Below are 13487 nucleotides of genomic sequence, written 5' to 3' on the forward strand. Positions count from 1 at the left end.
CCAATTTTTCCTTTCTTCTCGCACACAAAGTACAACATCCCGTACGATGCTCGCCTCGAATCGGAAACTATTTTCAAACAAGCTCTTTCCCGACATCAACACTTCTCATACTGGAATCTTAGCCACCTACACCCATTTCCTTGTTCCGAACAATTAGTAGACAACGTCGACATTTGTATGGTGGCGGTCGTACAACTGCAAAATATACAAACCCAAGACGCAAATAAAAGAACAAGAGAGGGAGGAAGTGATGCACAAAATAAATTCAAATGTGATAGCGTACAAGTCTAGTTACCAATCTTGGGAAGAAGAAAAGTAAGAAGATGAATGATGTCTGCGCAGGTACAGACCTGTGGACAGAGAAAGATATTGTCTGAACGAATTATCCCTTCACCCATTCGGGGGTTATAATGTCCAGAAAAAGTGACGAAAAGTGCAAAAAACCTTCAAACGTGCATAACTACAAGTTCGGGTACCGCTGGTGCTATTAATTTTGTTTAGGCACAGCAAAAATGAGAACATAAACATACAGGTCTAGGGCCCAATTAGGCAGCTCACTCTAAGTAAAATAAGTTAGTGGAATGTGGGGCCTCTTACCATGTATAAAAATAATGAACCGAGACTCTTATTCGCAGACGGACTAAAATGGCAAAACGAAACTCCTATTCGCGAACGGAGAGAGTAATACACATCAACGATTCTACCACCTTTCTATCTTAATCGCCATATTCATCACATAAGCATATACACATTTTTAGAACTCAACTTTGGCTAAACCTTTACTTCTATCAATTACTCTTCAATGACCACTTCCACAATTCATCCAACAATTCAATTTTACCAACCATAAATAAATGTATATTTCCATGCTTTCCATTCCTCCTCTGCTATGGTGTATTCATGAATAGGATTCAAACTTCAACTAGTTCCTAACTATTAAATTAAACTAGTTCTGCTTACCTTTATCCTAATTTAAATGTCATGAATTAATATAATTTCATAAGAATTTTAAAATGTCTAATATAATGCAAATAAAGTCAATTCCTACAAGAGGCGTATCATTCATGGAATAAAAATAAATTAATTTTTCCTTAGATTCAAGTATATCTTTACTAACCATTTTAGTAAAATAACACACCATTACAATTCCTATGTGTTTAGTCATTTAACCCCAAACTACACACCCTGCAACTAGACCTGCCCACGGTTCATGAACCGGCGGTTTCAGTTTTAAACCGTCGGTTCCAATTTTGGGAAATATGGAACCGGAACCGAACTGTGAGGTTGTTTCACGGTTTTGGTTTCGGTTCAAAAACCGGCGGTTTCAGTTTCGGTTTCGGTTCAAAAATCGGCAGTTTTGGTTTAGGTTTGGTTTTGTGGTTTTTTTCCTTAATTTTTTTTCCATGTAGTTTGAAATTATAAAATAAATTGGAACAAGGAAATGGATAGGTTAAATTTAATTAAGACGAGTAAGGTGAGAATGATATCAAATTTACAATTTACATATACAAATTACAATGTGATAAAATTTACAAAAAAATTACAATGTGATATAATTTACAAACAAATTACAAAGTGATATAATTTACAAGTGTCGTACTCATCTGAACGTAAACAAATAAATACATGAAATGAGGGGAAAGGAAAAAATTGAAAAGGGCTTGAGCTCAATTTAAACTTTCAAAGTTAGGCTTTTCAAATTTAAGTTGAGTTGCATACGTATCCACAATTTTATTGAGGAATCAATTTAAATTTAAAATCAACATTTGAATAAATAAATAAAAAAAAATAAAAGAAATGGTGTTTTGTGCAATCAATTTTGAAGACTCAACTAATCAATTTTGAAAACTACCAAATCATTAATCAATATTAATTAAAGTATTATGCTTTATTTAAAGTAATCAATTCTTCTAAGTTTTATTAAACAATTAACAATGCTGATAAATATTTATTAACAATGATCCAAACTCCGTAGACTCAATTTTGAAGACTCAACTATTCAATTTTGAAAACTACAAATTCATTAATCAATGTTAATTAGAGTATTATGCTTTATTTAAAGTGATCTATCACACCTCAACCCCTCTGACGTATACTCTTATAATAAATAAATCCCTTATCATAAAAGCAATCAATACACGTGTCTAATTCATAGAACACACATATTATATAATTCTAAAATTCATCATTTAACAAGTACATATTTCAAAACATTCTACATAGTAGTGGAACCCTGTCACCACTCTATATACTATACATTCATCTACATGCAAAATGATGAGGAGGAGAAGGTTGCCAAAATGCGTCAGCCGCCGAACCTGATAACACGTGGAGTTCCTATGACCCACGTCAGTCAAAACTTTACTGCTGTCTTATTCCTGAAAAATTTAGTGGTTTAAATGAGCCACAACTCAGTGTATATAAATTTCCACCCTTAATTTCACATGATACAAACATCGAGCATATTCTTTTATCAATACTTATAATCAGAAACAATATATAACATAATTTAAAAACAAACCATTTCATATTCATATGCATATGTCACTCTATTCAGTTTATTATTCTGTAACAGTCAAATCTGGTATCTGCTCGGGATTCCTCTATGACCCGAAGGTCTCTCTGAAATTGGACTCATAGGTCCCTCTGTATTTGACCCGAAGGTCCCTTTGTATTTGGACTCATAGGTCCCTCTAAAATTACAGATCCAGTACAAGGCTGTCACAGATCCTCTTTAATCCAATGATTCACATAATCGGTATCATAAACATATCCTTTGCACCAATAACATATCCATATCAATTTTACACCATATAATCCAATAATTCACTCCAATTCAACATATAACAATCAACCACATAACACATGTAACACTAAAAGTGTGATTTATACACACCTGATTAAGACAGATAAATTATCTACCTGAACGCCCAACTCCACTCTACAATCTATAATCATCGCTCTTCTTTACACGAAAAGTTCGATCACTCATCCTTTGAATTTATTTGTTGCTCTTCCGTGTATATTAGTATATGATATTCTTATAAGAAAATCCTCATAATATATTTACTAGCATCGTATAAGCCAACTTACCCAATGACACTTCAAAAATTGACACGTTGCCTACATGTGTCTTTATGAGAATGAAAGTAATTTAGTATACATATATTTGGATAAATAATAGCTTAGGGGAAATATCAACTATTCCCATTACCACTTGCATTATATCATAACTATTTTTATATTTATTACTTGCATCGTATAAGCCAACTTACCCAATGACACTTCAAAAATTGACACGTTGCCTACATGTGTCTTTATGAGAATGAAAGTAATTTAGTATACATATATTTGGATAAATAATAGCTTAGGGGAAATATCAACTATTCCCATTACCACTTGCATTATATCATAACTATTTTTATATTTAGTAGTTATTGAATCCATGTATATATTTTATAATATAAATTCGTATTTATATATACACAATTATGTAAATGTGTGTGCATATGTACTATATAGTACTAGTATTTATCTACGTACATATACATATATATATATAGGGTAGTGTTAATCTCCTTTTCTCCCCTTAGATTTAAGTTCCTTCTCAATATAGAGCGTTGGATTAGATTGATGGACGCTCCGGATTATAAGCCTAGATATGATCCCGTAGGTTCATTATTTGGTGCATTTCGTGCATCATGGGGGTGAATTAGTAAATTTATACACTCAAAAACTCCCGAAAACGGCATGTGCGAGATTTAAGCGGGATATACTCACGACCTTCCATCTACTCTACACATCATTCACGCCAAACGTATTAACGAATCAATCTCTCTACCCGCTTCTTCCCCCCAATTTCCATCCCCTTTCAAAACCCTAGCCGCCTTTTCTCAAGGTTCCGTCGTTCTCTCTGAACTTCAATCGATGTCGGATTTACTGTCCAACAACCCTTCCGGTTTTGTGCAAGTTTCTTCTGCGGGTCGACGAGGAGGTAGGGTTTTTCGAACTTTAATTTACTGGTTTACTTTCTGAGTTCCATCAAGCGTTATCCCTGATTTTCCCATCATAACACACCACCCACACGATGATTCAACCGTTTTTCACCATTCAGTTGTAGTGAGGGATTTTGTAGATGAAATCTTATAGGGTTATGTTTATATGGTGTCTTTCGCAGATTTAAAATTTCTAAAAGAGGACGTCCGTCAATTTCACAACAATCGCAGAAGGAGGGTGAGCGAACAATTTCATTTGCATTTTGAATACATGGATTGTTGGACTGATTCTGTGCTTGATGTATTGGGTTTATATCAAATTTCATATGCGCATTTTTTAATCGCGTTTGTACAGACTGTTGGACTGATTCTGTCCTTGATGTATTGGGTTTATATCAAACTTCATATGCACATTTTTTAATCGCGTTTGTACATTATTTACCTAATTGTGTGAATTAATAACCCTTAAGTAGCCATTATGTGTCTGCTGCTGGAAATTAGTCTATGAGTGAATGCAATATTAGTGTGTTCATTACTCTAATGGATCTGCACATTATATCAGTATTTATATGCATTACAGTATCATGTATCATGCATCATGTAACTGCTGTTTTTAATTGTCGAAGATTTAATGGAATATGTGTATGTGCATTACTTGTTGGAATCTCTGCATTATATGCCTATATGAATGCATTATATTCACTGGTACAACCTTCAACCAACTGTCGTTGGTCATTGGTTAAGTAGTGAATGCAATAGTTTTATGCTCATTAATTCAATGAGTCTGCTCATTAATTGCCTATTTTTATGCATTATATATCATGTATCATGCATCATGTCACTGATGTTTTATATTGTCAAAGAGTACATGGAATATTTGCTTGGTCATTACCTGATATAATCTCTGCATTATTTGCCTATATGAATGCATTATGTTCGCTGGTAGAACCATCAAGTGACTGTTGTTGGTATGCATTATATTTCATGTTTCATGATGCATGTTGCTGTTGTTGTATAAGGTCAAAGAGTCAATGGACTATTTGTATGTTTATTACCTTATTTGCAAAGTGCATTGTTTGCCTGTTTGAGTGCATGCATTATTTGTTTGATGTGAGACATTATTGACCAGATTATTGCAGGACCCTGTTTTGGCATATTTCAAAATTTGCAGTATAATAACTACTGTTTGATGATTGAGGTCTTGTTCTTGCAATCTGAGTCCATTATTTCTGTTGTATTGTTGCATTATTTGGTTGGTGTGGTACATTATTGTAGTATGAGCGAAGGCTGAATGTTTATTTTCTAAATGTACATTACTGGGTTAATGTTATGCATTATTAGGTTGATGTTGTGCATTTTTTTAACTATTTCTATGCATTATATACATGTTTCATGCATCTAGTGTCTACTGTTGTACATGAGTTAAAGAGTGAATGGAATATTTTTTATGTTCATAACTAGCCTGAATCTGTACATTATGTAGCTATTTCTATGTATTATTTATCTTGTTTTATGCATCATTTAACTGCTGTTGTACATGAGTCTAAGAGTGAATGGAATATTTTTATATGTTCATTACTTGAGTGATTCTGTTCATTATTTGGCTATTTGAATACATTTTTTATCATGTTTTATGCATCATGTGACTGTTGTTGTACATGGGTCAAAGAGTGAATGGAATATTTGTATGTTCATTACTTGACCGGATATGTATATTATTTAGTTATTTTAGTGCATTATTTATCATGGTTTATGCTTTATGTGACTGTTGTTGGACATGAGACAATGGGTGATTGCAATATTCATGGTGCATTTGTTGATTTATTCTGAACATTATTTGATTATTAAAATGCATTATGTATCAATTTTTAGGCATTATTTTGATGCTTCTGTACAATAGTGTATAAGTGAATGCAGTATAATTGTCCACATTATTTTATTCAGTTTGTACATTATGTAACTAATTATATGTTATTATTCTGTATGTTATACAGCATCAAAGCAGCTAAGATTGGACATCGACGAGGAGGTCGATGATATACTGCCAGTAGGAATTGCCCAGAAATTCCGGGAGCGAGTATCAGAGGCCGGGACTAGTACAGCTCCGAAAGAGACGGAGGATAGGAAACCAAGGGGTAAGAACGTCGACCATCTGTATTTTCGACGAACCCCTACCGAGTTTCTGAATTGTATAAAGAGTTTAACTCCTCGGCAGAAGGAAGCCGTCACAGAACTTGTACATGAGTCTAACAGTGAATGCAATATTTGTACATTATTTAGCTATTTCTATGCATTATTTATCATGTTTTATGCATCATTAGATTGTTGTTGTACATGAGTCTAAGAATGAATGCAATATTTATATGTTCATTACTTTAGTGATTCTGTACATTATTTGGCTATTTGAATGCATTATTTATCTTGTTTTATGCATCACGTGGTTGCTGTTGTACGTACTAGACCTTAGCCCCTAGGCTTGTTAAACCCTTAGGGAAAACAAGAAACGTGCGTCAAACATCGAAACACGGCACACCTTAAATGAAACGGGGCAAGATAAATGTTCATTACATATCACAAATAATGCATTACACAAGCTAAAACTCGCATTACACTACATAATATGTACATTATGTATATCTGTTTTAAAAAATGCCTACGCGCTATGCATGTGCAACCCCAGACGAATTACTGCAGCTCGTGTATTTGGACAACGTTTTTTAGACTTAGAACATACTACACCCTAGCCCCTAGGCTTGTTAAACCCTTAGGGAAAACAAGAAACGTGCGCCAAACATCGAAACACGGTACAACTTAAATGAAACGGGGCAAGATAAATGTTCATTACATATCACAAATAATGCTTTACAGAAACTAAAACTACGCATTACACTACATAATGTGTACATTATGTATATCTGTTTTAAAAAATGCTTACGCGCTATGCATGTGCAACCCCAGGCGAATTATTGCAGCTCGTGTATCTGGACAACGTTTTTTAGACTTAGAACATACTACACCCTAGCCCATAGGCTTGTTAAACCCTTAGGGAAAACTAGAAACGTGCGTAGAACATCGAAACACGACACAACCTAAATTAAACGGGTAAGGATAAATGTTCATTATATATCACAAATAATGCATTATAGAATCTAAACTACGCATTATACTACACAATATGTACATTATGTATATCTGTTTTGAAATATACCAACGCGTTATGCATGTGCAACCCCATACGAATTACTCCAGCTCGTGTATTTGGACAACGTTTTTTAGACTTAGAGCATACTACACCCTAGCCCCTAGGCTTGTCAAACCCTTAGGGAAAACAAGAAACGTGCGCCAAACAACGACACACGACACAACTTAAATTAAACGGGTAAGGATAAATGTTCATTACATACCACAAATAATGCATTATAAAAACTAAACTACGCATTAAACTACACAATATGTACATTATGTATATATGTTTTAAAAAATGCCTACGCGCTATGCATGTGCAACCCGAGATTAATTACTGCAGCTCGCGTATTTGGACAACGTTTTTTAGACTTAGAACATACTACACCCTAGCCCCTAGGCTTGTCAAACCCTTAGGAAAACAAGAAACGTGAGCCAAACAACGACACACAGCACAACTTAAATTAAACGGGTCAGGATAAATGTTCATTACATACAACAAATAATGCATTACAGAAACTAAACGACCCATTATACTGTACAATATGTACATTAGGCTCCCAAAATGTCGCGTATTTGTGGTATGTAATGAACATTTATCCTTACCCGTTTAATTTAAGTTGTGTCGTGTGTCGTTGTTTGGCGCACGTTTCTTGTTTTCCCTAAGGGTTTGACAAGCCTAGGGGCTAGGGTGTAGTATGCTCTAAGTCTAAAAAACGTTATCCAAATACACGAACTGGAGTAATTCGTATGGGGTTGCACATGCATAACGCGTAGGTATATTTCAAAACAGATATACATAATGTACATATTGTGTAGTATAATGCGTAGTTTAGATTCTATAATGCATTATTTGTGATATATAATGAACATTTATCCTTACCCGTTTAATTTAGGTTGTGTCGTGTTTCGATGTTCTACGCACGTTTCTAGTTTTCCCTAAGGGTTTAACAAGCCTATGGGCTAGGGTGTAGTATGTTCTAAGTCTAAAAAACGTTGTCCAGATACACGAGCTGCAATAATTCGCATGGGGTTGCACATGCATAGCGCGTAAGCATTTTTTAAAACAGATATACATAATGTACACATTATGTAGTGTAATGCGTAGTTTTAGTTTCTGTAATGCATTATTTGTGATATGTAATGAACATTTATCTTGCCCCGTTTCATTTAAGTTGTACCGTGTTTCGATGTTTGGCGCACATTTCTTGTTTTCCCTAAGGGTTTAACAAGCCTAGGGGCTAGGGTGTAGTATGTTCTAAGTCTAAAAAACGTTGTCCAAATACACGAGCTGCAGTAATTCGTCTGGGGTTGCACATGCATAGCGCGTAGGCATTTTTTAAAACAGATATACATAATGTACATATTATGTAGTGTAATGCGAGTTTTAGCTTCTGTAATGCATTATTTGTGATATGTAATGAACATTTATCTTGCCCCGTTTCATTTAAGTTGTACCGTGTTTTGATGTTTGGCGCACGTTTTTATTTTCCTTAAGGGTTTAACAAGCCTAGGGGCTAGGGTGTAGTATGTACAACAGCAACCACGTGATGCATAAAATAGGATAAATAATGCATTCAAATAGCCAAATAATGTACAGAATCACTCAAGTAATTAACATACAAATATTGCATTCATTTTTAGACTCATGTACAACATCAGTCTAATGATGCATAAAACAGGATAAATAATATATAGAAATAGCTAAATAATGTACAAATATTGCATTAACTCTTAGACTCATGTACGAGTTCCGTGACGGCTTCCTTCTGCCGTGGAGTTAAACTCTTTATAGAGTTCAGAAACTCTGTAGGGGGTTCGTCGACAATACATATGGTCGACGTGCCTACCCCTTGGTTTCCTATCCTCCGTCTCTTCCGGAGCTGTACTAGTACCGGCCTCTGATAATTGCTCCCGGAATTTCTGGGCAATTCCTACTGGCAGTATATCATCGACTGCCTCGTCGATGTCCAATCATAGCTGCTTTGATGGTGTACAACATACACAATAATAACATACAATTACTTACATAATGTACAGACTGAATAAATAATGTGGACAGTTATACTGCATTCACTTATTCACCCTTGTACAGAAGCCTCAAAATAATGCTTAAAAACTGATACATAATGCATTATAATAATAAAATAATGTTCAGAATAAATCAACAAATGCACCACGAATATTGCAATCACCCATTGTCCCATGTCCAACAACAGTCACATAAAGCATAAACCATGATAAATAATGCACTAAAATAACTAAATAATGTACAGATCCGGTCAAGTAATGAACATACAAATATTCCATTCAGTCTTTGACCCATGTACAACAACAGTCACATGATGCATAAAACATAATAAAAATGCATTCAAATAACCAAATAATGAACAGAATCACTCAAGTAATGAACATATAAATATTGCATTCACTCTTAGACTCATGTACAACAGCGGTCAAATGATGCATAAAACAGGAAAAATAATGCATAGAAATAGCTACGTAATGTACAAATTCCATCAAGTAATATTGCATTCACTCTATGACGCATGTACAACACAAGCACATAATGGCTAAACCATGATAAATAATGCATAGAAATAGCTACATAATGTACATATTCAATCAACTAATGAACATACAACTACCGCATTCACTCATTTACCCATGTACAACAACAGGCCTATAATGCCAAAAACATAATGCACAACACTTCCTACAATAATGTATACATTCCATCGAATAATGCACGACATAATATAACATACACTCAACCCAAAACCATAATGTATACCAATCCATACAATGTACAGAACAAATAATGCACAAACGAATATTAAAACAATAACAAATTTGATAAACAACTCCCTACAATACTGAACAAATAGCAGCAAATAATGCACAAATGATAACAACATTCACTCATTTACAGGCATATTAAGTTGTTGACATTGCTCACCTGCAGCCTGGGTTGGTTGGCTTTTGAAAGGCCTGCCTCGTTTCGTCATCCTGGATCTGTGACACAAACCAAAAATCAAATCGGATATAATCTACTCTCCAAAATTGCTCAATACACAATTGTCAACCAGTCATTAACTACAATCTTCTCTCCAAAATCGCTGAATGCTATACACGATTTTACGATTTATGAAAATCTCGACCAAAACAAGTGCGAAAAACATTGAATCGACGATTAGATGGTGTGTCAGCGGTGATAATCGGCGATAAACAGTGGGTATTACGAAAATTTAAAGCGTTAAAACCATACCTTGTTGTCGACTCGAACTGGAAGTCGCGCGCGAAGGGAGTGAGTTTTCGACAGTGAAACGACGGCGGAAGGTTGAATTAACAGCGAAAATCGACACTAAGGTTGATTTCCGGTGGATTGGAGTGGCTGCTAGGGTTTGGAAATGGGGGGAATTCGGGGAGACGATGTTGAATCGTGGGTTTGATGAGTGAGACGGTGGGAGTGAGAGAGAGAGAGAGAGTGGGTAGATGGAAGGTCTATGAAAATCACGCTGAAATCTCGCTCCTTCCATTTTAATTCATTGTTGTTTTACAATTATACCCATATAATGCACAGAATTAGTCTAATAATGCAACACGGGATTATTTTGTGATGCTTCATCTAGTCCATCCATTCCATCAATCTAATGGTTGATATTAAGAAGGAACTTAAATCTAAGGGAGGAAAAGGAGATTAACACTACCCTCTATATATATAAATATATATATATATATATATATATATATATATAGGGTCCCATTATTCACAAATCCAGTCTTAAAGACCGAACTAGAGACCAAATTTGGGCCCTTAGATCTTAAATTTGATGGATAAGATTAGACAATTAAGAGTTATTTTTTGTAGTTCATTGCATACATAATTTACTTCAACGCGGGCTATTTACGTCATTTTGTAATTAGGGTAAAAAATTTGAGTTCACAGATTACAAAAAATTAACTCATTCACATTCCACCTCCTCCCCCTTCTTCTCTAAAAACCTCTCTGAAAAAGCAACGATTCTTCATCTTCATCCATCAACTCCGGCCTATTCAACTGAAATCAACGACAATCATCCCCAATTCAGCATCTCCATCGGTCGATTCAACATCTAAATCCGCCGATTCAGCATCTAAATCCGCCGATTCAGCATCTTCATCTTCGCGGTACAGACGTCGTCGCCGGCATGAGACAGCATGTGCTGTCGCCAGACTCTCACGGCTGTCGCACCCCTTCAACGCCGTCACCTCACCATAGCCGCTGTCAGTGAACCATTGTTGCAGATTTGTCGTCGCTGCCACCGTCGATTTGCGCTCAGAGTTTTCTTACTCCATCGTTGTCTATGTCCGCTCGAAGCTACATCATAGTCATCTCCTTCGCGCTAGCTCTGCTCACTGTGTCGCTCGAAATGGTTGACACACGCAAATCGTCGACCGAAGGTGAAGGACGCCTATTACATTTTGGTCGTACGTCTGGTTCAGGTAATACACATTTGATTTTTTGGCTTTGATTTTTTTAGGAGAGATTACTTCAACATTTGATTGTTGCATAAATCGATTATTTTAGGATAGATTACTTCACATTACTTCTCTGATATTTAAGAGAAATATATCAAAAAGTATGGCTACAGAAATCATCGATTTAGTTCATTTCATGAGGATATTATTTCATTTCATGAGGTTATTACATCATTTCATGAGGCTATTAATTTAGTGTTTGATTTTTCATTTTTTTTCGAATTTATGTGGTTAATGTCTGCTTCTGGCTCATTTCTGGACTCATTTGAATTATGTGGCATAAAATGATATGCATCTTCTAAATGTGATTTATTACTTTATAATTTGGAAACATTGCTTCATAATTCAGATTTCAAAGCACAATACTTTAGCCGCTGATTTTAATGGTTGACACAAAAAAATCGTTGATGGAAGATGAACGACGGTGATTGCATTCTGGCAGAACGTCTGCCTCAAATAATACACTCTTTTGAAGCTTTATAGTTTTTGAAATTCTAATTTATTTCATCTGTTTTTAATTTGGTTTCTGATTTTCGTCCAATTATTTCATAAAGCAGAGCGGAGGAAGGTCAACGTAGGCGTCAAATATACTCGTAGGTCAGTAGCTAAATCACAACCGGTGGATAAATCAAAACACAAGAAAAGTCCGTTTGATGTTCAGTACTGCAAGCCAAATAAATCCATATGCCAGAAGGTAAAAATAAATTTATGACCTAGTCCTAATTCATGAGATGAAGTTAACTGTGTTGTATGAATTTTATTAACTGTGTTATATGCATATTTTGTGAAGAAATAACAGTTGAATGAACTAACTAACCTATTTGATGAAGTAATAACCTCAGGAAATGAAGTAATATAAACTAACGTGTTTTGTATGCATATTTTGCTAGGAAATAAGATTGAATGAACTAACTAACCAATTTGATGAAGTAATAACCTAATGAAATGAAGTAATATAAACTGACTTGTTTTGTATGCATATTTTGTTTTATAATTACATTGAATGAACTAAATAACTTGTTTCATGAAGTAATAACCACATGAAATGAAGTAATATAAACTGACATGTTTTGTATGTACATTTAGCTGGGAAGTATACTTGTAATGAACTAAAGAACCTAATGATAATGTTACAAACTATTTTAATGATGATATAAACTATGTTTCGAATGTTGAATTGTGGTTATGTGTTTCTTATATATAGGTGAAGATAACACAGGGGAAAATCCTCTAATTCACAACGGGGTGAAAAATCAAATGGGAGGAGAGGGATTAAGAGTTTCGGAAGATGTAGTTGAGGCATGGTGACATGGTGATGAGGACAAATTTTCAATCACTTGATGGGCCGTCCCCACGCCCTAACAAATGGGCGGTGCCCAGAATCACGGCTCAGCCCATTGAGATGGGTTGGTGTGTCAAATTTGGATGATTTCTTGTATTGGACAAGTTTGTAATTTTTTTCTTTTTTCAAATGGAGAGTTTGTATTTGGTTATGGGGTTTATACAATGAGGATGGTGTGGTTTACCAACTTTCTCCTACAGTGGAAATAGTTGACTATTTTGGAGAAAATTCAAACGATTTTATTCATGCACAGTAGTTTAATGAATAATAAACTACTACAATGATGTAATGAATCTCATGGGATGAACAATAAATACTAATAAATATTTGATTACTAAAACACTTCACACAATCTATTCAATTTAAAGTTTGTCAAAAATTTAAACAAATTCAAATTCAGAGTGTAATGAAGTAATAAAACACATGGAATAAAGTAAATAAATACA

The sequence above is a fragment of the Salvia splendens genome, chromosome 3, assembly GCF_004379255.2.
Source record: "Salvia splendens isolate huo1 chromosome 3, SspV2, whole genome shotgun sequence".
NCBI lineage: Eukaryota > Viridiplantae > Streptophyta > Magnoliopsida > Lamiales > Lamiaceae > Salvia > Salvia splendens.